This window comes from Lagopus leucura, unplaced genomic scaffold (genome assembly GCF_019238085.1).
Source record: "Lagopus leucura isolate 7727_CA_CO unplaced genomic scaffold, USGS_WTPT01 Super-Scaffold_100157, whole genome shotgun sequence".
NCBI lineage: Eukaryota > Metazoa > Chordata > Aves > Galliformes > Phasianidae > Lagopus > Lagopus leucura.
This window is the reverse complement of record NW_024962334.1, coordinates 321724-346664: the sequence shown is the minus strand read 5'-3', so window position 1 is coordinate 346664 and position 24941 is coordinate 321724. Positions and strand designations below refer to the sequence as shown.

At 41.9% G+C, this 24941-nt stretch overlaps 1 long non-coding RNA gene across 2 annotated transcripts; it reads right to left on the bottom strand.

Moving 5' to 3' along the window:
* Positions 1-1770: 1770 nt before the first annotated feature.
* On the bottom strand, positions 1771-24887 carry LOC122189864. Of its 2 annotated transcripts, none has more exons than XR_006181998.1 (6): positions 24799-24887; positions 23728-23825; positions 21883-22130; positions 18530-18688; positions 15631-15741; positions 1771-2591 (listed from the first exon to the last, which is right to left on the bottom strand). It is a non-coding gene; the product is annotated as an uncharacterized LOC122189864 (long non-coding RNA). The 2 variants fall into 2 exon arrangements; XR_006181997.1 differs by lacking the exon at positions 24799-24887 and adding an exon at positions 24645-24696.
* Between the last annotated feature and the right edge of the window lie 54 nt (positions 24888-24941).

Genomic DNA, 24941 nt, shown 5'->3' with positions numbered 1-24941 from the left:
TTTTTCTCTTTGAAGGAAGTCTTTTATGCTGAGTGTGAGCCTAAATGTGTAAGCACAAAATCTTTTAAACAAATCTCGTGTCTCCATGAAGACATCTTGCTAGGAAAAGTGCATGTTTCTGTCTAAAATGGTGTCTTGCCCTCAGTTGGCAAATCCTGCAAAAGTTGTGCAGTCCTGTAGCAAGCCAAACACCTTTCAGTCCTGCGGGTGAAACTGCAATAAAAGTTTAACCAAGGTCTAACACCTGCTTAACAGAAAACTAGACTAATCATTCTTTACACAGGAGGAATTCACAAGCCTCTCTTTTTTACTTAATCTGTGCTTTCCCTCCCTCTAATTCCCCTTGTATCCCACTAAGTCCAGTACCTTACTCCTGATGGGACTACTGCCAGTTTTTAAAGCACTAAAATAAAGTATCTGTGACTTTCTGAGCCAAGACTGAACAACCATTATCCATGCATAAGCCATTAACAATGCTGTGGTTTCCCACATGTTTTGCTGTATGATAGTTAGCGTGCTTAGTAAATTATTTCAACAAGGGGAGAAAGAGCTGTATATCTCAGAGCCAGTCCTCCCAGGGCTAGCGCTCAGCTGCTCCTCATGCTATGCCTCACAAGAGCTACATCATACAATATAAGCAACATGATGTGGCTTATATAATCTACAAGAGCAACCATCAGGAATCTCTGAATCATTAGCTGTGACACATTTAATGGTTCCTTCAACAGCTCTGTTCCTTCTTTTCACATTAGCTGTTAAGCTGTCATTTGCTTATGTATGTAGTGCCTCCAGACGTGCAAGCAACAGCTCAGTTTGTGTTTTATTCAGCGGAAACCAGATGATGAGTATGTGACTGATAAAATACCTTGTAAATTGAGGAGAACCAGTGCAGCAGCTGCATTAATCTCATTTTATTTCTCAATGTGCATTGATGAGGTTCAGCTCATCTCTGGTACATGAATAAAAGAGGGTCAGGCTGGGCACTGCCTTCTTCAGTCTATAATGTGGAAAAACAAACCAAGGCCTCTTTTTATCTGCTCAACAAAACAGTGGAGATTGGGCAGTTTACACCTGCTGAAAATCCAGGATCATACCTTTATTTGCCATGAAAATTATAGTATTTTATACAGGCCTTTGCTTTCTCTTCAGTCTGCGCTTTTGTCTATACTGCAGTCCATGTCTGTTTTGCAGAACCCCGTTTTCTTCTCTGACACTGCTATAGGCCTATAACAGCCTACAAAGACTTCCTTATCATCTCTTCACCATTACTGTTGCATTCCACTTAATTATATTTCCTAATTTCTTTTTTTCTCCACCACTGTCTATCATGCTCTGCAGTTAAATTACTTGAAACAGTATAGGCCTAATAAACTCTGTTGGACTTTTTGTATTGAATATGATGTTATTACATCAAATTTGCACGATCAGGCTTTGTATGTTAATTGTAAAAGACTTCCAGACTTTGGATGAAATTCAGCCCTGTGTTTCAATTTATCTTCAGGCAGAGTATAACTGTTCACAAGAACTGGTGGTTTTGTGTGATATACCATACTTATTTCCCATAGCAACAAATTTCTGTGTCTGCTATGAATAACTGATCTCTGTAATAGAATAACTTTGTTATTTAATATAGCAGAGATTTCTATGTATCTGTTAAGACACTGTGCAACTCAAACATCAAGTAATAATACTTCCATATAGTTGTGGTTTTGTGCTTTTTTGTGTTGTTTTTCTTTTTTAAAATTTTTCTGTTCTTTCCTCTTTTAGCAAAAACAAAATAAAAACAAACAAGAAAGTGGCATCGAGTCTATTGCAATTCTGTTTTGATGAGTGCGCACTAATAAATGATAAGCCTGAGCAGCAGTTTTTGCTTTTCAAGTTGTTTTTAAATAATGGATTTTGTCATAATCAAACATTTAGGTTCCTTATCCCCTTAATCCTAGTGCTCTTGATTTTTCACCTTCTGAGGAATACAACTAATAATGAAATTATGCAGAGATGTCTGTAAATGTTCTCACTGCTCTTTACTCTCCATGATGAAAATTGAACCAGCTTACTGCTATTAAAATGTACCCTTAATAATCTTTGGCATATCACTGGATTTTCAAAGGAGATGATACTAACCCTGAGAAGATTTGTAAGCTCAGGAAAAGAACATCCCAGTTAGTAAAAAAGCAACTTTCCAAAAGACAAGGAGAGTAACAAACAGGTGAAATATGTATGCTGTTAGGCTCCCTGTGGCTGGGCTAACAATACGCCTTTGCTCCATACAAAGGAGCAACAAAAAACTGACAATTTCCTTTCTCTAAGGAAGCTGTTTCAATTTGGATTTTCAAATTTCTGACTGTATCCCTACTACAACTATTTTCTTATTTCTTCTGGTACCCTTTGAATGGCACAATGACAATGTGACTTAAAAAGTAGCCCCAGTTATTTTTTTTGAGATAAGAATAAATGAAAGACCCAGGCCTGAGATTCACCAGAAGTAACAGGCTTGGTGCTGTAATGCACAGGGTTCTCTCACTCCTGTTCGAGGGGAAGGTTTATGTTCTTCAAAATATGCTTCATGGCTATCTTCAGTGGTTTTCATCCTGTTAGGACACAGAGGAATAATGAAGAGGATATTTTGGGGGATAATCAGGAAAAACACAAGCACCTTCAAGCACAGTGGCTCTATAACTTTTGTAAGCTGAGGAAGAATGGCAGCAGTACAAGAAGGGAAAAGAGAAGCAAGGGTAGACAGTAGAATATGTGGTAGACAAGACAGGGAAAGAAAAAAAAAAACAGGACTAGTGGATGCCATGCTGCTCTTACTAAGGAGGTGAGTGCTGACATATTTGTTTGTCTAGATTTTAAATACACCCCCAAGAAGAGTCATGTGTTTGGCAGCTATTTACGTGCCCTGATGATCACTTTATCTGAAGATGTCTGGCCTGCCACAACAATGGAAGGGCTGAGAGGTCAATTATTTAACAAGAGACCTGCATCACAAAAGCAGTGTAGGTGAAAAGAGAGCCAAAGCTACTCAGATGTCTCAGCTGATCAACAATTAATTGCTCCAGCTCTTGGGACTATGGCATTTGTAGAACTGTATAAAGTCTCGTTTTCTGCCGTATGTTTTATTCTTGTTCATGCAAGCTGTGGAAAGGTTTGTTTGTTTGTTTGTTTTTATGAGCATATGATTTTCAGAAGCCTGGATCAGAAAACAGTTTACTAAGACGTTACGGGAGCATTCAACGCTCAGCAGGATTTTTTCCCTCTTGTGTACACCTTGTGTGTTTTAGTGAATACTGCCTGATTCTGCAAAGAGCAGCAGGCAGTGCTTTTTACATCTCTTGTGTGTGCTCCATGCAGCCCTAATCATGGAAGCAGGAACTGCCTCATTGGTGCCTTAAGTCCTGAGATGAGAGTATGAAGAACTGGGCTAAAACGCATGGAGACAGGTGGAGGTCATTAAAATCATAAACATTTTTCCTGCCTTAATTGAAAGGCAAAAAGGGAATCACATTCATGTGGAAAAGATCCTAACACAGTCCTCATATAGAAAGGGAATCCATATGGATGTCAATTTATTGATTTATATACAGTACATCTTCTTGTAGCCCTGAGGGGAGCAGCATGGGGAGCTGGTGTACTTCCACAGATGAACAGTGATGACTTGGGACATGATCCCCTTGTTATCATACTTCTTCCCACCCAGGGCTTTTAGGCTTCATCTGACCCTTCAGGATGCACAGATTGTGCCATTAGCCTCTCCATTCCTGGGATTTCAGCATCTCAGGGTGGGGAAGAGAGAGAGACATCAAAAGATTTTATTATTATTATTTTTTTCCCTGTTACAAACTGAAATACATCTGATCCAAAAAATGCATATTGCAAAATGTGCCTGGCAGATCTTATAATTTGAATTCTTCCTGTAGCCTGTGCATCTGATGTGCATCTCTGTTTTGTCAGAAAGTATGAGGAAAAATTCAGAGTTCCAAAAATTAAGGCGACGGGATAGTGCGAAGGAAATTAACATCTGCTGTAACAACAGTAAAATCCCTTTTGCTAGGTAAGGACAAAAACAAAGAGCACAGACAGAGTAGCTTTTTGTTTTGTTTTGTTTTGTTTTGTTTTTCTTTTAGTAGGGTAAGGATAAGGTTAGAAGGATTAAGGAGATTAAGGTCAATCCAGGTCTAGTAAAAGCAGAATTAAAATTAAATTAAAATTCTGTAACAGATTAGAGAATGTGGAAATGAAAGCAGTGTCATGGGAACAAGTGAAGGAGAACAAATTACTGTGTTCTGAGTTGGGCTGAACCAAAACTTAATACCCAGTTTGACTGAAATAATAAAAACTGGCAAATGAAACTGCAGTTTCCTCAGTTATATTTATTTGTGCAAGTATAAAATTTGGCAGTTGGCAGTATTATGCAGTTGATGAATGGCACATATAAGACCTGTTTAACAAAAAGAGATATAATGAGGCATTCCATTACCAATCATTTATATGACCTCAGTAGGACGCAAAGATTTAGAACAAATGTTGAAAAAAGGATTAACTGGGAAGCTGGAGATGTATGAAAATGGAATAAAATAAAATCATCCATACAGTTGCAGTAATCAACTATGTAGCCCGAGAGCAGATTAGTACAATTACTGTACTGTAAGCAAGGATCTAACCTGGGAGGGGAGGCAAGAATCTGCCACCAGAGAATGCATGAGGCTGCAGAAAAGACTGATCCTAATGTATGTATTAACAATGTTTATAGAGAAGTTAAGGAAAAGAAATCAATTACTTTTGGTGATGGAAGGGTTGTTGATGCAGAGAAGGATCAGAATTTTGTAAAGTAATAGCCAATAATGTGGAGTTGGTAGTTTCAGTTGGGATAAGAGTGTATTAAGCATAATACATTGTTATAATTGCTCTGTCTATTTTAGAGATGGTTAGTCATGCTCAAGAGATGTTAAAATTGGAGTAGATGCAGAGGATGAGAATGGAGAACTTGCTTTATGAGAAAAGCTGAGGCAAACAAAGAATAACAAAGACTGAAATGTATGTAGTTGTTGTCTGTAAGTACCAGACAGTATAAATATTGATCTGTATCTATATTAGGGAGAAGACAGAATAACTAGTGACAGTATTTGCAACTGAACAGGCGTGGTTATCTGTTGCCCATAACGAAATTCATGCCATAAAGAACGAGGTGTTGAACTATCAGAGGAGGATGGCTTGAAGAAGCCTTAGACTCTGATAAACGTGTTGGAAAAAAATGCTATAATGAATCATAGAATCACAGAATGATAGAATGGCCTGGGTTGCAAAGGAGCACAGCGCTCATCCAGTTCCAACCCCCTGCTGTGTGCAGGTCGCCAACCAGCAGCCCAGGCTGCCCAGAGCCACATCCAGCCTGGCCTTGAATGCCTGCAGGGATGGGGCATCCACAGCCTCCTTGGGCAACCTGTTCCAGTGCCTCACCACCCTCTGGGTGAAAAACTTCCTCCTAATATCCAACCTAAACCTCCCCTGTCTCAGTTTAAAACCATTCCCCTTGTCCCATCACCATCCACCCTCACAAACAGCCGTTCTATTTATTAACACCCTCCTATTTATCCTCTCCCTCCAAGCACTGAAGGCCACCATGAGGTCTCCCCGCAGCCTTCTCTTCTCCAAGCTGAACAAGCCCAGTTCCCTCAACCTTTCCTCACAGCAGAGCTGCTCCAGCCCTCTGCTCATCTCAGTGCCTCCTCTGGCCCCGCTCCCAGAGCTCCACATCCTTCCTGTGCTGGGGGCCCCAGGCCTGGATGCAGCGCTGCAGATGGGGCCTCACAGGAGCCGAGCAGAGGGGGACGATCACCTCCCTCTCCTGCTGGCCGCCCCTTTGTCATGCAGCCCAGAACACAGCTGGCCTTGCGGGCTGCAGGCGCACACTGCTGCCTCATGGCCAGCTTCTCGCTCACCAGGACTCCAAGTCCTTCTGTGCAGGGCTGCTCTCAAGGAGATCTTCCCTCAGTCTGTATCAATACCTGGCATTGCCCTGACCCAAGTGCAGCACCTTGCACTTGTTCTTATTGAACCTCATTGGGTTCACACAGGCCCATTTCTCCAGCCTGTCCAGGTCCCTCTGGATGCTTCCCTTCCTTCCAATGTATCGAGTGCACTGCTCAGCTTGGAGCCATCTACAAACTTGCTGAGGCTGCACTTGATGCCATCATCTGTGTCATTGATGAAGATGCTGAAGAGCACCGGTCCCAAGACCGACCCCTGAGGGACACTGCTTGTGACCGGCCTGCATCCTGACATAGAGCCACTGATCACAAATAATGTTATTGTGAGCCAAGATTATCGCAGTCCTCTGAAGTACAGTGGCCTGTGGAGACATTGCAGATCTCCTTAAACCACTGATAGGTCCAGGTAACCAGTGATTAAGAGAGCATAAGCTTTTTTTGCCGTTAATAAACTTCCTGCTGAGGAAGGTGAATTAGCAAGTGAAATGACTGTAATTTTCAATGAGCTCCTGAGTGAGATTTCCTTCATCTGGCTTCTGAAGTCTAATTGCTGTTAGCGATTTTGCACATGTAGTACTGATGTGGCAAAGGAGTACAGGGCATCTATACCTGCTTAAAATTCTGCCAGGGGAGTGACAGGCCGAAGTCCTGGGAGGGCAGTTAAGAGAGAGGGAAGTTACAAAAGGATGAACCCAGGCAGTTTTCCATTTTGTGACTTGAAGGGAGATTTCATTCTGAAGCGAATTTCCCATTCTGACAGTTTCCGCTCGTGTGTTTTTATTTCCATACATCTCTCCTGGTATTTAAGTGTAAAAATATTCCTATCATCCAGACTGAGCTTTCAGATCTAACAATGAAAGAGAACAAAGGTGAAATTTAAAAGTGGTGCCCTCTTGGGAGCCATTTAACAGCTGTCAGTTTGATATAGAAAAGACTATTAATATTTAAATTGTACAAATAAGGAAGATACAGGGACACTCTTCTTTTTTCACCTCAAATTTTCTGGTTTTGAGCTGCATTTTGACTCAAGGAATAAAAGAGAACTTAGTTATTGTATAGTCCCTCCAGTACTGTTGGACTGAGTACAGTTTTCCAGAAGTCTGAATACCACCAATGTGGCTATCTTTGCATCTATGAAGATACAGTGTAGATGCTAAGCAGAAGTAATACAGTACAGAACTTCGTATGCTTGAATAATGTGAGTGGAAATTGCTAACAAATTAGAAAATCTAATTTCTTCTTGCGTAACTGCTTTGACTGGTTCAGATTTTCTGAACAAACAAAATGGATTAACATTACTCTGCTTGCGTGTTGCAATTCAGCTGCAACATCACCTCAGAATTAAGCAGATTGCTTTTGAATATTTCTGGAGTATTGCTACCCATTACAAGTTAGAAGTGTTGTTTTACCCATGCTTAAGCAGGACATGCATCTTTTATTGGACCAGAAGCTGTAGCAGATTTCAGACACACAAATATGTTAGCACACCAGCCTGACTTTTGTAAAAATGATAGATTCCAGGAATGATGTGGGAGGAAATGGTTGCAAAGCTACTGATCATAGCTTACTACTTTAGGAAATGGACAGCATGAGAGAAGCAAAGTAAAGATAATGGGCTTCAGTAAAAGAGACTTCGATAAACTCAAAGAATTTTTAGGTTGATTTTCTTGGGAAAGTAATTTAAGGAGAAAGGAGAGCAGGAGAGATGACAGTTACTGAAAGAAGATGTCTTTAAGGCATAACAGCCAATTTTTGTCGTGTGGAGGAGAAAGTAATCAGTGAAAGAAGCGAGAGTAGCTGAAGCAGAATCTCTTTAAATGTTGGATATTAAAAAGGGAATTATTTACGAATTAGCAACAAGGGTAAAGCTGAGTGGAATAAAAATAGACCAAAGGTTTACCAAACAAAAGTTTAGCCTAGAATGATTAAAGCACAGAATTATTTACTACCAAGGGCAATAAAAATTAATGTGAAAAGATTCTATGAGCACTATAAGAGCAGAAAAAAAAATGAGTATAATACCTTAATAGGTATTGGAAATAATAAGCAACAATGAGAAGGCCAAGATATTCAACATCTCTGCTTTAGGCATTCCATAGGGGTAAATCATCAGCAAATGCCTAAAGCAATTAGGTTGTTAGAGAACAGATGCATGAATGCAATCAGGGCAAAAAAAAAGCTTAAAAAATGTTTAATTTTACTACATTTATTAAAGATTACAGTAGTATTTTCCCTGAAATATCTAAGAAACTGAAGAAAGTAACTTAAATAAGTCCTATTAATGTGTTTTTTGTTTCCAATTTTTCCTGGAGAGGTGGTGGAGTCACCATCCTTGGGAGGTCTTCAAGACACATTTAGATGCTGCACTGAGGGACACAGTTTAGTGGGAACTATTGGTGATGGGTGGACAGTTGGACTGGATGATCTTAGAGGTCTTTTCCAATCTTAGGGATTCTCTGATTCTAACCATTAGCACTTGTTGGTAATAGAAAAGGAAAAAGTTCTGTGGGAACTAGAAAAACAAATCACAGAAACATAACAAATAGCTGTGATGACTCTAATGAGCACAAATGAAATAGTCATGATACGTTACAGTTACAAAGATAAAAAACAAATCTCATGCTATGCAGTGCTGATAGAAGCATTGTAGGTAACAAATGCAAGGTAATCATTCTTCCCTACTTGGCCCATAAGAGGCTGGCGTTGGCTTTAAAACAGTTTTGGGCAGCAACTTCATTAAGTATTGTCAAACTTGAGGGAGTCCCAAAGAGGAAAATCAAAAAAGTAGGTGCTAATGAATACATCACTAGAAGATGATACCCAAATTAGTCTGAGAAAAGACTGAAATGTAAGGTTTTCTTTGGTTTATGAAAGGGAAGACTGAAGGTAGGAAGTAATAATAATCCCTGTTAAAGAGATAGGTGGAAATTTGTTTTCAAAGACTCTAGCAGATACATGATGATGATCTCAGTGAATTTGCATTGGAGATATTTTGGGCTTGGTATTAAGAATTATCTGTGGTGAAGTGGCTCAATATTCTTCACAGAGGAGAACTGTTTACGGAAAGGTTTTAAGATCAAGCTAAACAAATTATTAGTACATAGTCTAAGTCTAATAACCCTGTCCTTCACATAGGAGGAGAGACTTTGTGATCCCAGGAGGTCTGGTAATGCACCAGGCTTGCATTATTCCATTAAATTAAGTACAGGAACATGGCAGAGTTGACTATCTATCTATAGTTAATTCTCAGTTCCAATTTTCAAATACATAAGGCCATTATAAGGCCTCTTTTGTTTCACATGGATGTTAGACAATCACAAATAGGAATGGAATGTGACTAGATTTTTTTTTAACTGACTTAAATTTGGAGCCAGCTAAAGAATAATGACATGCAGAGGAGAAGATTTAATCAAGGAACTGTGGGAAGTCTGTGAAGAATTAAATATGGTCTATATAATAAAATCCCAATATTTTCCATAGGAAGAGCTGGTAGCATAGCTAGTAGAAAACATGCTGATAGAGCATGCCCTGAAAGACTGTATTGTGGAGGAGAAAATGAAGGATAAGACAGAAAAAGAACTTCAGGTGAAAGGCCAACCATGCCAGAAATCAAAGGGCAAGAAAGGAGAGGCTGTAGGCATTGTGAAGACTTCAAGAATCAGAAGCAAATTCTAAAATCTATTCTATATTTATTAGGTGAGACTATAATGGCTTTGAAAATTATAATTTATTCATTTGCATTCTTCAACCAAGTGGACTGGTACAGTGTCTACTGAAGACCTAGCACCCTAATCTTGGGGAGCTAGGAATGTAAAACCTGAATATTAATACTTCCATTCCAGTTCTTTAGTAAGAGTTATTCCTAATACAGGAAGAGCTATCTTCTTTCTTTGCACCTATATGCAGAGATTGTTCCAGTGCTAGTGCCACTAATGCAGCATCAGTGAAGAACATTGCTCGATAGTTACAGCAGACTGGTGCTTTTGTAAGAAAAACTCTGGTTTGTGAATGCAGGTTTTGGAACTCCTGATTTGAGATGCAATGCAGGAAGAGTATGTGCATGTGTGTGCATATGCTTGCACAAATGGAGCTGCAGCTAAAATGTTTCCTTTTCCCATTTAGTAACCAACACACGTGATTACAGTTTCTGTTGCATCCTGAATCTTGATGTCTGACAGAAAAAGATCTATTGCGCAATTACCACTCTTTAGCAGAAACCCCAGCATATGCTGTGTAAGACTGTTTTATGCTATTTTAAAAAGGCACAGAGTAGGAGGGGAGGAAGAAACTGTTCCAATAAGAATATGTCACTTAAGACAGATTCAGAAGCAAAGGGAATAATGTTTGAATGAATTCTGGCTTTATTCCACATCAATCTCCTGAGTATTATCTGGAATTATTACCCTCAAGCAACAGCAGCTGTAAAAGTCCTTTGGATACTTTTGATTAAATGTATAGATGCACAAACCCATTCACCCGAACCTTAGAGACAGATAGTGTACAAGGATTGGATGGTAGAGATAACAAACCTTAGAAGAAATTTTCTAATTCTTTGTTCTTAAGCATACACCCACTGTGAATGAAAAAAAAATCTCTGCATCTCCCTGAGGCCTGCAGAGCAGCTGAAACATCTGATTTGTAGCATGTTTAATCTCCAGTTTAGTCCTTCAGAAATCCTGTGCGGTGTCTGGCTGGGGAATGAAGTAAAGCCAGACCAGGAGGCACAGTAACCTGCAAGACTTATGCATTGTCCACTAGATTTTTTTAAACAGTCATTAAAGTCAGCATCTTTGATTTCTAATATCTTTATATATTTGTTTTTCTCTCTGTTATAAACGCTGTTCCATTGCCTTGGTCCTTATTTGTAGATATTTTGGTTTTTATTAGTGCTTCAATACACTGACAGAAATATCTTTCATTCAAATGCATATATGTTATTCCTCCTTTAAATAAAATACTCTTAATTTTGTGATAGTTAGGATGCACATTTTACATTTATTGATGATATTAATTAATTACACAGCCTGATACTGATCTCAACAATAATCACTGCTATCTCATTCAGGATCAAAGCTGATCCTGAATTGTTGTGGCCTGACCTCTCATTAGACACATTGATAAAAGTGACCGTAGCTTTTAGATGCGACACTTTCAGAATGTGCAGTATCAAATAAAATACAGGAAACGCATCTTCTCCATGAGATCTGATTTTTAGTGAAAAGATTAGAATTAGTTGTAAACTCTCCCTTATAAAAAATATGACATTATGGCTAGAGGAACTATTATTTCTTAGCAATACAAAACTCTCAGTGCTGATTAAGCGGAGTTCACTGACTGCTAAAGCTGTGAATTTATCTTCGTATTCAGTGGAGATTAATTCCTGTGCTACTTTAGTTCTACTGGCAGCATCAGCAGTAAAATACTTTATGCCTGCTGCCTCCTAGCTTGTCAATGTTGGTTTTTTTACTCTTGGTATCTGTGCAAGTTCACATTACTTAAATGACTTCCCTTTGTTCTTTTTTTCTCTGCCTGAAAAACATGCTTTTCTCCTTTCCAGTTGAACAAGCCTTAGAAACCCACTGCCTCAGGTATTTTGAGACTCTCTTGAATTTAACCTTGTTTGTCAGGATTCTTGCCAAGTGCTTCAGTACGCAAAAGAATCAGAAGCACATCATCTGGGAACAGATTTTATGTTCAAGCCAGAAATGATTTACTAGCTATATAGGGTACTAGGGAAAATGCATATTCAATATATCTTCCTTCAAGCCAGGAGTTCATGTAAGTACAGGAGGAGCAACACTTAAGATTCATTGCAAAACTGTTGTACACATTCTGTTTGCCTTTTATTAAACAAACAAACAAACAAAAAAACACAAAAAACAATATTCAAATGCATACTTTCTAATGCCTAGTATTTCTTACTATCGCCACACTGACTGGCAGTGTGGCATTCATTACTTACACCAGCTATGTGAGCACACCATGTTTCATAGTTGAGTGTGCTTGTTCTGAACATTTTCTAACCTAAAGATTAATGGAGCTGAGCTTGCTTGCAAATCTTGCCAAAGATCAATTGTATCACTTCAATGTAGTCCACAATAGCATTGGTCAGAAGCCATGCAGTTTCACAAGGATCACTGAGAAGGATCACTTTGTCCCAGGGAAGGAAAATGCTCTCTTTGGTGACATTACTACCATTCAAGTGTGCCATATTACTCTTACGCCATCAAGATACTGTGTGCTGGACACATGCCTCAGAATCATAGAATCATTAAGGACTGGATGATCTTTGTAGTTTTTACCAGCCAACTGTCAACCCATCACCACCATAACCACTAAACCATGTTCCTAATGCCCACGTCTACACATCTCATGAACACCTTCAGGGACAGTGACCACCACTTTCCTCAGCAGAGCCTGTTCTAGTGCTTACCACTCTTCCTGAGCAGAAAATTTTCCTAATACCCTACCTGAAGCTCCCCTGGCCCAACTTGAGAACATTACCTCTCACGCTATCAATAGTTACCTGGAAAAAGAGGTCGACTCCCAGCTCTTTAGTACCTCCCTTCAGGTAGTTGTAAAGCACAGTAAGGTCTCCCCTGAGCCTCCTCTTCTCTACAGAATCACGGAACTGTAGGAGTTGGAAGGGACCTCCAGAGATCATCGAGTCCAACCCCCCTGCCAAAGCAGTTCCGTGCACCAGCTAGCACAGGTAGGCATCCAGGCAGGTCTTGAACATCTCCAAAGAAGGACTCCACCACCTCCCTGGGCAGCCTGTTCCAGTGCTCCGTCACCTCACTGTAAAGAAGTTCTTGCACACATTGGTGCGGAACTTCCTATGCTGCAGTTTCCGGCCGTTTCCCCTTGTCCTGTCTCCACTCACCACTGAAAAGAGTCCGTCCTCACCATTCTGCCCCCCACACCTTAGATATTTATAGACCTGGATCAGGTCCCCTCTCAGTCTTCTTTTCTCAAGGCTGAACAGACCCAGCTCACTCAGCCTTTCCTCATAGGAGAGATGCTCCAGGCCCTTCACCATCTTTGTGGCCCTCCGCTGGACTCTTTCCAAGAGATCCCTGTCCTTTTTGTACTGGGGAGCCCAGAACTGGACGCAGTACTCCAGATGAGGCCTTACCAGGGCAGAGCAGAGGGGGAGGATCACCTCCCTCGACCTGCTGGCCACACTCTTTGCAATGCACCCCAGGATGCCATTGGCCCTCTTGGCCACAAGGGCACACTGCTGACTTATGGCCAACCTGTCATCCACAAGGACACCCAGGTCCCTCTCTGCAGAGCTCCTCTCCAGCAGCTCATCCCCCAACCTGTACTGGTGCATGCAATTATTCCTCCCCAGATGCAAGACTCTACACTTGCTTTTGTTAAACCTCATCCGGTTTTTTTTCTGCCCAGCTCTCCAGCCTGTCCAGATCTCACTGAATGGCAGCACAGCCTTCAGGCATGTCAGCCAATCCTCCCAACTTCGTATCATCAGCAAACTTGCTGAGTGTGGCCACTATCCCTTCATCAAGATCATTGATGAAGATGTTGAACAAGAGCGGACCCAGCACCGACCCCTGAGGAACACCGCTGGTTACAGGCCTCCAGCCGGACTCTGCACTGCCAATGATGACCCTCTGTGCTCTGCCAGTCAGCCAGTTCTCAACCCACCTCCCTGTCCATTCATCTATCCCACACTTCCTCAGCTTTGTTATAAGGATGTCGTGGGGGACAGTATCAAATGCCTTGCTGAAATCAAGGTGGTCTGCATTCACTGCTCTCCCCCCATCCACCCAGCCAGAGACAACATCATAGAAGGCTACCAGATTGGTCAAGCACGACCTCCCCCTGGTGAACCCGTGCTGACTACTCTTGATAACCTCCTTTTCTTCCAGTTGTCTGGAGATGACATCCAGCACCAGCTATTCCATCACCTTTCCAGGGACAGAGGTGACTGGCCTATAATTGCCTGGATCTTCCTTCTTGCCCTTTTTGAAGACCGGAGTGACATTGGCTATCCTCCAGTCTTCAGGCACCTCCCCCATCCTCCAAGACCTCTCAAAGATGACAGAAAGCAGTTCAGCAATCACCTCTGCCAGCTCCCTCAGCTCCCGTGGATGCATCCCATCAGGTCCCAGGGATTTGTGAACATCGGTGTTGCCTAGGTGCTCTTGGACCACCTCTTCCCTGACTGAAGGGAGGTCTTCCATTCCCCAGATCCTCTCACTAACCTCCAGGGTCTCGGATTCCCGAGGGGGAGCTTTTTCACTGAAGACAGAAGCAAAGAAGGCATTCAGTATCTCCGCCTTCTCAGCATAACAGACTGAACAATCCCAGCTCCTTCAGCTGCTCCTCATCAGGCCTATGCTCCAGACCCCTCACCAGCTGTGTTGCCCTTCTTTGAGCCCACTCCAGGGCTTCAATGTCTTTCTTGCAGTGAGAGGCCCAAAACTGAGCACAGCACTCAACGTGCAGCCTTACCAATGCCAAGTGCAGAGAGATGATCATCTTCCTAGTCCTGTTGGCTATGCTATTTCTGATACAAGCCAGGATGCTGTTGGCTTTCTTGGCCACCTGGGCACATAGCTGGCTTACATTCAGCCAGCTGTGAACTAACACCCAGAATCACAGAATCACCAAGGTTGGAAAAGACCTTCAAGATCATTCAGTCCAACCATCTACCCATCACCAATAGTTCTCACTAAACCATGTCACTCAACACAAAATCCAAATGTTCCTTGAACACCTCCATGGTCGGTGACTCCACCACCCCCCTGGGCAGCCCATTTCACTGCCTGACCACTCCTTCCGAGAAGTAGTATTTCCTAACATCCAGCCTAAATCTCTCCTGGCGCAGCTTGAAGCCATTCCCTCTCGTCTTATTACCAGTTACACGAGAGAAGAGGCCGACCCCCAGTTCACTACAACCTCCCTTCAGGTAGTCATAGAGAGCAATGAGGTCCTTTTCTTCCATGCAGCTTTCCAGCCACTCTACCCTCATGCACAAAGTTGTTGTGACAAAAGCGCAGGACTGAGCACTTGGTCTTGCTATATCTCATAGAGTTGGCCTCAACCCATCAATCCAAGTTGTCCAGATCCCTCTGCAAGGCTTTGTTAACCTCAGACAGATCAATATTTCCTCCCAGCTTGGTGCCATCTACAAACTTACTGAAGGTACACTCAACTCCCTTATACAGATCAATCAATAACAGTATTAAACAGGGACTGCACATTGACTGACACCTTGTTTTTTTTGCAAGGTGCAAATAAACCCACCTAGTAATTCTCATTTTTCTTGAATTTCACCTGCTTGTATCTTTTCTCCACTATTTGCTGTATCATTTCAGCTTTTTAGTCACATTAACTTTCTTGTGAATGCCACTGTGAAGGTGATGGTTTGTGTTTGGATACCATAGAAGAATTAGAGCATTGAAGGAATTACTGGTAGTATCTGAAGCCAATAAATTTTGTCTTTGATGCTTGGTAGAGTTAAGATCCTGGGCTAGAAAGACCCAATGGAGCTACAGACCTACATATTGGGAAAGCATGAGGAAATATGATAGGATTTGGAAGGCTTTGAAATAAAATAATTTTATATCACTACTGATAAACTAACAAACCACAGAAGCTACTCCTAGTGTACCTGCTTCTTCTCAGTGTGGTTTGAAAAGCTGAAGACAGACTTCTTTTTTCTCTTCTTTCTTATTCTGCAGCACTCATGGAAAAGTTGAATGCAGTCTAGCAATATGGAGATCTGTCAAATAAAAAACCATGAATTACTCCTACAGTGGTACTTCTCACGTTAGGCATTTATGAAACACCATACTTGCGTCTTGTCAATCTTGAAGGATTTGAGCAGTAACATAATTAGGGATCTACTACTGTGAAACAGCCAAACTTGAACAAAAATAAGAGGGCTGCTCTGAAAATAACATCTATTTTATTACCTTGGGCCAGGATGTCAGAGGCAGATGTTGGTAGTAGAGGCTGAAGCTTTCTGCCAATACTGTTACAATACAAAAAATACACCCATGGACATCCACTGATGCTTGCTGAACATTTATGGAGACCAAACAGTGGATATCAGCACAGTGAAAGCTGGATTGGGCAGACAGTATTTTTGTAGCAATTATGTCATTGTTGCATCTGTAAAACAGCAGGTCACTTCTATTAGTGCAGAGATTTATGAGTGTGGCATGTGGAGTCTTGTTCATTGCTGGCAAAAAATGCATAGCTAATGGTGGGGACTATACTGAAAGAGTGTTTTGTAGCCAACAGTTTGCTACACCAAATAGTGTCCTGATGCTCTTTATGTGTTGTAGTTTCCATGGAAATAAATAGGAAATAAATTACATTTGGAGCAACCTACGTATATCTCAGTCCCTTCTATTTCCACTTTCATACAAAAGTTATCTTTCCTTCCTTGCTCAAAACTCAGAATTCACTGTATTTCTCTATCACTGACATCCACTATAGCCTTCAAGGACATCACCTGAAAGATTTCAAAAGTATTCCTGCACACAAAGCAGCCTGTTTTTAAATTCAACTAAATCATGGCATTAGAAGAATTTTTAAAACTGCAAAAATAAAATTCTAAAATTCCATAAAGATAACGCCTAGATTGGTATCCAAACAAAGCATGTGGCTTGCAGAGGAGTGTTCAGAGATGTCTTCTCATCTCAGAGCGTGATTTTTTCATTAACTATGGGTTGAAGGGTTTTTAAGCTACATGGAATACAGATGTATCCAAGAACAGTTTTGGAGATACCCTTGCAGACTTTACCCACCTGTCTGAGCAAATTATTTTGGGTTGCAGAACAAACTGGCTATCATCTCTCAGGGTTCTGGTTTTTTACCTGGGATTAATCCTCATATCTTCAGTTATGGAATCTGCAGATCTGCCTGGCAACTCTCCCAGGACATCTGATTAATTGCTGCTCAGCCCTTCACATGCCTTTGCAGCTGCAGGCAGCTGGGTGGGGATAGAGGAGACTCCCCTGAACCTCTTGGGACATGTTTGCTACCCTCTCAAAGGAACCACACACATGGAACAAAGAGGTGGCTGGAGCCACTGAAGGTCTCAGTGGCCCAAGGGAAACCTATTCTCTTCAGGAAGATAAATGACACAGTAGAACCATTCCCATGAAGGGGGTCCTCAGGCTCTGCCGTACTTTCTCCTCTTCCTTCAAAACGGGGACCCCGTGTCCAGAACTCCAGCCACTGAGCAACAGATGACCAGCAGTAACTTTACTTTTAAGCTGCCTTTTCTGCCAAGGAGACAAATGGATTGCCCTTTTGCCAAGATAAGGCAGCTGATGGAGAGGCTCCACACCCTCAAACTGAAGAAGGTGGACCTGCCTAAGTACAATGAGGAGCCCATGGAATTGGATCTACCTCCATCAGGGCAGAACCATCATCAGCCTATCGCTTTCAGGCAGTGCTGAAGGAGACCCAGACTGCACCCCTATTATCACAGGGGCACAGCATCCTGTCCAGCTTCCCTCAAATGGACACCTCAATCTTGGCACTGAACCTCCTGCCCTGTAAGTTTACCAATAGCCAGCAGAACCCCAACTCCACTACCACTCTGTGGGCTCCCATGGGACATCCATTTCCTCAGTATTCTTCTTTTGGTAGCCAAGCCTCCTACAAGCCATCCTTCCTGTCCCCACCACCCTTCCCTCATAAGGACTTCTCATTTCTTCTGCAGCAAGAGGAATAAGAGAGGGCAGGGACTGGCATCTGCTGGGCTGCTGTGCTGAGCAGCACTGTACCTGAGCTGCCTGGGGCTGTGGGGAGCTGTCAAAGTGACAGAAGTGGCTGTTACTGTGGAGAAGCAAGACTTCAGTTCTCAAAGGAAAAAGGCTGAAGAGCAGCATGAAGGACTTACTTTCAAGAGTGGAAAAGAAACAATTAGAAGTAATAAAAATGAACAATTCAAAAAACCAAAAAAAAAAAAACCCAAAAAAACACAAAACCAAAAACAAACCCACAAGAATAACCAAAACAATAGATGTTCTTGTTTTTTTGGAACTCCAGACTCTGCATGTAGATTCCTGTGTCCCCTCTTGGTCTCCCCAAAGACATTGCCAGGTGGTGTGAGGGCCCAGCTCAGGGTCTGGAGGGGTTGGGAAGGGGCCAGGGCACCTGGCACTCCTTGGCAGGCTGAGGGAGCTGCCTTCAGTCAGCATTAAGGACAGAAGGCAGAGGTCTGAGTGCTACCTACAGCTGCTGCTGGGAGCATGGAGGAAGATGAAGCCTGGCTTTTCTCACAGGTGCTAGGTGGTGGGAAGATCATAAATAAATTGAAAGTAATGCCTCCTGAGTAACCTACATAGCTCCCTGATTGATGGTTCATTTTGTCTCACAGAAGAGTCACTCCATCACAAAGGCACCTAAATGTCCAGGCCCTAATGAGCAGTAATGTCTCACTTGGTTTGATTTGAGAGTGAGTTTGTTCTCCGAAGGCTTCTCAGTGGGAGTACCTGATTTTAGATTTTGCACAGCAGCGTTCATGCAGGACATCTCTGAATTGTACTTACCTTCATAAAATGCTGAAAATCATGAAATGATGAAATCCTAACCAGCTCCTCATTATCCAGACAGCATCTGTCTGACTTCTCAACACGGGGAGTGTTGCATCCAGTGGGTACAGGAAGTGATTTCTAGCTTGTGCAGTTCACCAACCATAGGAGAAGAATCTGCAAAATCAAATACAGTATTTTGTGAAATATCTGGAAACACAGCTGCTGATAGAAGCCTATTCTTATGGCTTTGCTTTTCAGGACTCTTAAAAACGTGATATTATCTTTACTCACAAAATGCCTTTCCTTCATCTCTGCCATGACATCCCTGTTCTAAATAGCTGAGCTAGTTTTGCTGGAACTCTCAACAAAAATAAGTATTTTTGGTAGACACAGGAAGAAATTGGCACAGGCAGAAAAGAGAAAAACTGAGGCCAACTGAAGTCCCTGGAAATTCTTGCATAATTTGATCTAAAGCAGCCTCTCTGACTCCCATTTCAATTACCATTCCTCTTCAACAAACTGAGGATAACATAATATAGAATTAATCCCCTTGGAAAGAAGAGTAAATCACAGTTATCAGGCTGCAGAGTGCTTCATTAAGTAAGCTATCAGCTTTCCAAAAAAAAAAAAAAAAAAAAAAAATTCTTTCAAACAAAACAGCCCTGAGGGGACACTGTAGCATCAGCATAACAGAACAAGTGACTGACAGGATAGACAGGTACAGGCTTTGGTTATGAGATCCTCCTCCACAGCAGGGTGCATACTCCTTGTAACTGTGTCAGACCTTGCTTGCCAAAAATACATCGTACTGCTCATCGCTGTAAAGAGGGCATGGGGCTGAGAGCAGAGTGAAGGGACATGAAGCTGAAGAGTCCACTGGTGGCTTGCGGAAGTGAAGGAAAGCTGGAAAGAGCATTCAAGGTCCTGTAAGATGAATATGGGCCAAATAGCAAGTAGACTGAGAGTGTGAAGGAGGAAAAAGGAAGAGAGTCAGATGGTAACTCCTGCCAAAAAACTGCCTACATTTCTAAGCACGTTCCTACTTCCAAGAATTGGGTCATAAGTGATCTGGTTATGTGAAACCCCATTTTAGAAGAGACCTATGTACTTGGAAATCTGTTCCTCTCCCTGAAATTACACAAGGCGTTCACATCATTCTATACAGCGTTTTTGACATCTGCAGGCCTAAGAGGAAATATATGCAAAACTGCCATTGATTTTACTAAAGTTTTACCTTGTGAATTACCATAACCAGCAAACGAGTTAAACTGAGCTTTTATAACATAGACAAGTGATTGATGCTCTTGTCAGTAGCTGGCAGCAACACCTGCTGCAGTGAGACTTGGAGCAGATGCTAGCTTGGACCTCCAGATGAACCACATACTTGCCTCCCCATCACTGTGTCCTTTGAGGAAAAAAAGGGATAGCCAGCAAAAAACAAACAAGCAACTGAGAGCTCATTACAGCCTTGCTCCTGCAAGTATTGCATGCTTATATTACACCAGAAACAGCTTCATAGAGCTTCTGTGGAACTACTTTAAGAAGTTAAACACCTATGCATATCTTTGCAGAGAAATTTGCTCTGCAGAGAAGGCAGATGTGCCATTAGTCATGTTTTAAAGACTTAAGAGTAGTATAAATGATTTGTAAGTTCTTACACAGATTGTGTACACAGGCAGATTCCAACAGCATTATTAATGCTATTTGAAGTATTTATAGAAGTGCTTTGCATTCAGCAGTGATTTAAAAAAAAAAAATCTGTGCTTCAATTGACATCTTAAAGGGATGTTTAGAAACTTCACTAACGTTTTCCCTGAGGCCCTTCCCATGATATCTTTAATACTGAGACATGGAAGGTTAATTACTGAGTATTTGTAAAAGACTTTGAAGATGAAAAGCTTTTTTTTTTTTTTTTTTTTTTTTTAAAAATGGGTTTTTTTTTATTAAAAAAAGGGTTTTTTTTGGTTTTTTTTTTTTTTTTTTTTTTTTTGCATGGTGCATTGAAGTGGTTTGCTGCCAGGTTTCCAGCTCCACTTTGTGAGCGCACTATCTGCCTTTTGCTATGCTAATGCCTCTGTGATGAACTTGTGCTGCTAGGGTGCCTGGAGATTCAGGAGGAAGCTGAGCTCAAGTGCCACGTTGCACACCACCAGCAACCACCACTACGGATCAAATGGTAAAATCTTCCTGTTTGCAATGTTAGAAATCCACCAGTTTTCCCTTGACTACAAGGAACATAGCTTTGAAACCTAGGGAATTGAGTCTATTGAAAAAGATCTGTGCGAGTAACCCTACAGTCAAAATCACACCGATGTTCTGGGCAGCCTGCTCTAGATGCCCCACATGACAATCAGAGGTCCTTCCAACCTCAACTATTCTGTGATTCTGTTCTGCTGAGCATGATAGGGTAGGCTGTAATATGAGACAGAAAAGATGTGACAGCAACTTTGCCATCGGCAAGTTAAACGTTCTTTTCATGAAATCCCATACAAAACTACAATATTTAGGGTAAAGAGCCAAGTACTAAACAACCTGCATTACAGCATCTTTTGTTTGTTTGAACACAAGAGCTCTGCAGGAACAGCATGAATCAAGTAATATTTTCAAATCCTTCTGCTGTTTTAAGAAACTAGCTGTTCTCTTCATTAAACTCATAAAAAAATACCCAGAGTACTAAGACAGAAAAACATAGCATTCCTAAGACACTTTGTATTGAAGTGGAAGAACACACAAAAATGAGAATTTTGTAATGGTACAAACTACCTCAAGATGAAGAACACAATGAATTTCCCCAGTGAAAAACAAATCCACAGCTTTTTGCCCCAACCTGTACTAAAATTTTTATTGTACAGTAATATAACATTGGAAGTAAGGCATTTGTACCACATAAGTTGTGTATTTTCCCCTCTTTTTCTTAAGATTATATTATAAATTATGACTACAAATTTATTCAGCCCTAATTTCTCACCATCTGTGGAAAAGCAGTCACTGTCTATATATTTGTCTTCAATATGAAGAGTAAGTTCTTATTACACGTGTGAAACGTGTTCTTACTACACATTTCAAGATAAAAATTATAGTTAACATAACAGAGAAAAAGTCATAAGGTCATAAACTGATAAAAGGCACTGCCAGTTCAGTGAATGTGAGCTTTAGCTGGATCCCATTGCTTTGTATTCCCTGAAGAGCTAAAACAGCCCGAGCCACAGAGAGTAACTTCTGCTTGGTGAACGCAATTAAACCATCAAAATCACCAAGGCTGGCTGAAGACAGGCTTGCCCTCTAGTTTCCATCAGTGTTATTAAAATTCCCTCCCTTCAGGCATCCCACACCAGCCCAGATGGTATTTCTTTATCTCAGTTTCCTACCTTAGTGTAATGTGTTTACTAATCTTCCAGAGATGTAGTGAAGCCCAGTTTTTGTTGCACACTGAACAGCCGGCATCATCTCTGCAGGATCACTTCCAATTGTCTTGATGTACCATTCCTACTTTCCAGTTTCTTGCCATTGGCTTCCTCAAAAACCATCTTGGTGCAAATCCTCTGAGCTGCCAGTATCCCTATGGGCTCATCTCTTGCTTCATAACGATGTTAAGCTTCCCAGTGACCACTGTTACCTTGGGAGAAGAGCCCTATTAGCCTAAAACATCTCCTATTGAAAGGAAGCGGCAGAAAAGCCTATGTAATTAGTAAACTGACAAGGATGCTTACAAACATGAATTCGGGATCAGTGTTACCTCCAGTATCTAATTACACATAGATCACTGTCCTCTCAAGAATTTCTTGCTGTCTGCCTGTATTTTTGTACTGATTTCAAATGCCTATTGCCTGACATTGCCACTGCCTATGATGGGTCAATGCCCCAGTACCACAAGAAGACATCCTGAGCAAGAGTATCAGCACACTTGCTCTGCAAAAAATTGTTAATTGTCATGGTTTTGCAATACACAAGAGATATAAAACTGGGGAGAAAGCAGTGCAACTTTCAGGAGGAACACAGATGAACAGCCTCTCATGATGCTATTTATCCCTTGTCTAACACGTTGCAGAGACATGCCTGTTGCCTTCTGCAAATATAAAAGGTTCCAAATAAGTCAATGTCAGCACAAAGGCATTCTGTAGTTTTTGCTTGCCTGCTGAGCTGATGTGTGGTGGGAATTAGGTTTATCGTCTTCACACATCTGAGACAAATGCAGACCTCACTTCCTTATAACTTGTCATGGTTTTGTGATTTGTGATTTTTGTTGTCGATATTCCACATGATTAACATCACGTAAAGCAGTTAAAGAGTTAATGTTCCGGTTCTGTGCATGCCTTTTTTGGGCATTTTGGTTCTCAGAGTGCAGGGGAGGAGCGGCCATTCCCCAGAGGACGAAAGGAAAGACGGATCGCCCTGCAGGGCTTCAGCGCGCCTCCCTCTCGCTATGGAGAAAAGCTAAGGAGAAAAGTTCTCCTGCAGTCTACTTCAGTAAATTACCGTTCCTCCTTTTGGAGGAACCTCCCTTATGGTGGGTCCAAAGACCCACCTACCGTCTCCCTACCCTTCCCCTACCCCCCGATTTCCCGGCTCTCCCGAGGCGCCGGCCCGCGAGTCACTCAGAAGCCCCGGGGCCGGGCCGGATAGGCATAAATGGTTAACGCTTCTCTTTTCCTTCTCCACTCCTTTGTTTTTTTTCCCCTCTCTTCGGGCCCGTGCCCCGTCACAGATCTAGAGATAACTCTGTGAGGTAACTAGTCTGGCATCCTGAGTACAGCATCCAGATTTCTTAGGCAAATCTCTATTGCATTCTGAACCAGAATCAAGTAACAAATAATTCTGTGTTAGCAAGATAGAAGCCAGTACAACCATTTTTTAAATGTACATAACATTTTTTTTTTTGTTTGCGTTCCACAAGACCACAACTTTTCTAAACCTTGTCTAAACCCTGTCGCTCACTGAAAATATTCTTATTTACTCTGCAAAAGGTTGTTTGTATGTTGGAAACTCCTCATATGATAAAGAAAAGCCTGGACAAAGCCTGCTTCCTACCAGCAGAGTAAATAAAAATCATAAAGCAAGAACGAACTTAATTCCCTTTGTGCTGACACAGCCTATCTGCATTATTTCAACTCACAGCATTATCTGCACGACACGAAGAAAACAAATAACTGAGTGTTACAGAAGTGGCGTGCTTCACAGGAGTATGTGCAGGAGCTCCTGAGGGCAGGACATACCCGTTTGTCACACGGTCCGGTCATGTCCTTGGCGTACACACTGCCGCATCAGACCTCAGATCTCTCGTGCATGTAATCACATTGTAGATCTGCTTAAACTACACCATCAGAGAGAAGGATTAATTACCCATCGGATCAGCGCAGCAATCCTTTGCAGCAAGAGCCCGTACTTACAGTGGATTAAATGTAGCATGAACCTGTACTCCAAATAGGCTGGAAAGTAAATTGCTTGTTTGAGCTATTTTTTTCTGCTCTGCTTGCTGGAAGCCTATTTTAAAGCTGTGTATTTGCTCACATTTTAATCTCTTCCAGAAGAGGGCACTGCTAGCTTTTCTTCCGCACCTTCCAACAACAGGAGCCAGGCAGGCTTTGCAGGCTTGGCTGCGCTTTGCCAGCCTCGATGGCTGTTTGTGCTCTCTGCACCTCTCCCCACCGGGCTGTCCGCACAGAACAGCGTGGTCGGGGCCTGGAGGACTTGGCACCCCTACAAGAGCTGCCCCTCTGGCATTTCTGACCCGAAGCAGCCGGCCCTAGCGCAGCTTGCTCTTCGCAGGCAGCAGTGGAGGTGGTTGTGCTTATTATCCACCACCACAGAATACACGAGTTATCTGCTTTTGATGATTTAGCAATTAGGCAGAAAGTGATACAGTCAGCTACGATCCCTATTAACTGTATATTGACTGGTTAAGAGTGCCAGTAGAAACACAGCTAAATGAAAGCTGTTTGTAAGACAAGAACAGCCATCTCCACTGTCATCATAGCTCACACCTGAGAAGGACAGGAGCCACTGAAGTCTAATGTAATCCTGTTACAATTGGAAAGATTCACAGAGAGGAATGATGATAGAGGAGTTAGAGGAGTATAACAGCAAAGGAACAAGATCAGATGGAGTGTTGCTACAAAGGAAGAATGCTCACCGGTCTCCAAAGATCTAGACTCACAGGAAAATCTTCACAAAGGACAGATCTCCAACCAGAGATCCTTCCCTGAGGCAGTCAGCCCTTAAATGCAGTCTAAGAGAGGTGCAGCCAGGCTCCACCCCTTCCCATCACTCAGCTGCGTTGCCCTCACCTGTGCTCCCAGGGCTGACCAGGTCCTTTTCCCTGGTTCTCAATCAGTGGTTCGGCCATGACTCAACAGTTCCCATACAAATCCATACATCTATACCCAAAAGGAAGAAATGAGAAAGAACTGAAAAGTGTAAATCAGCCCAC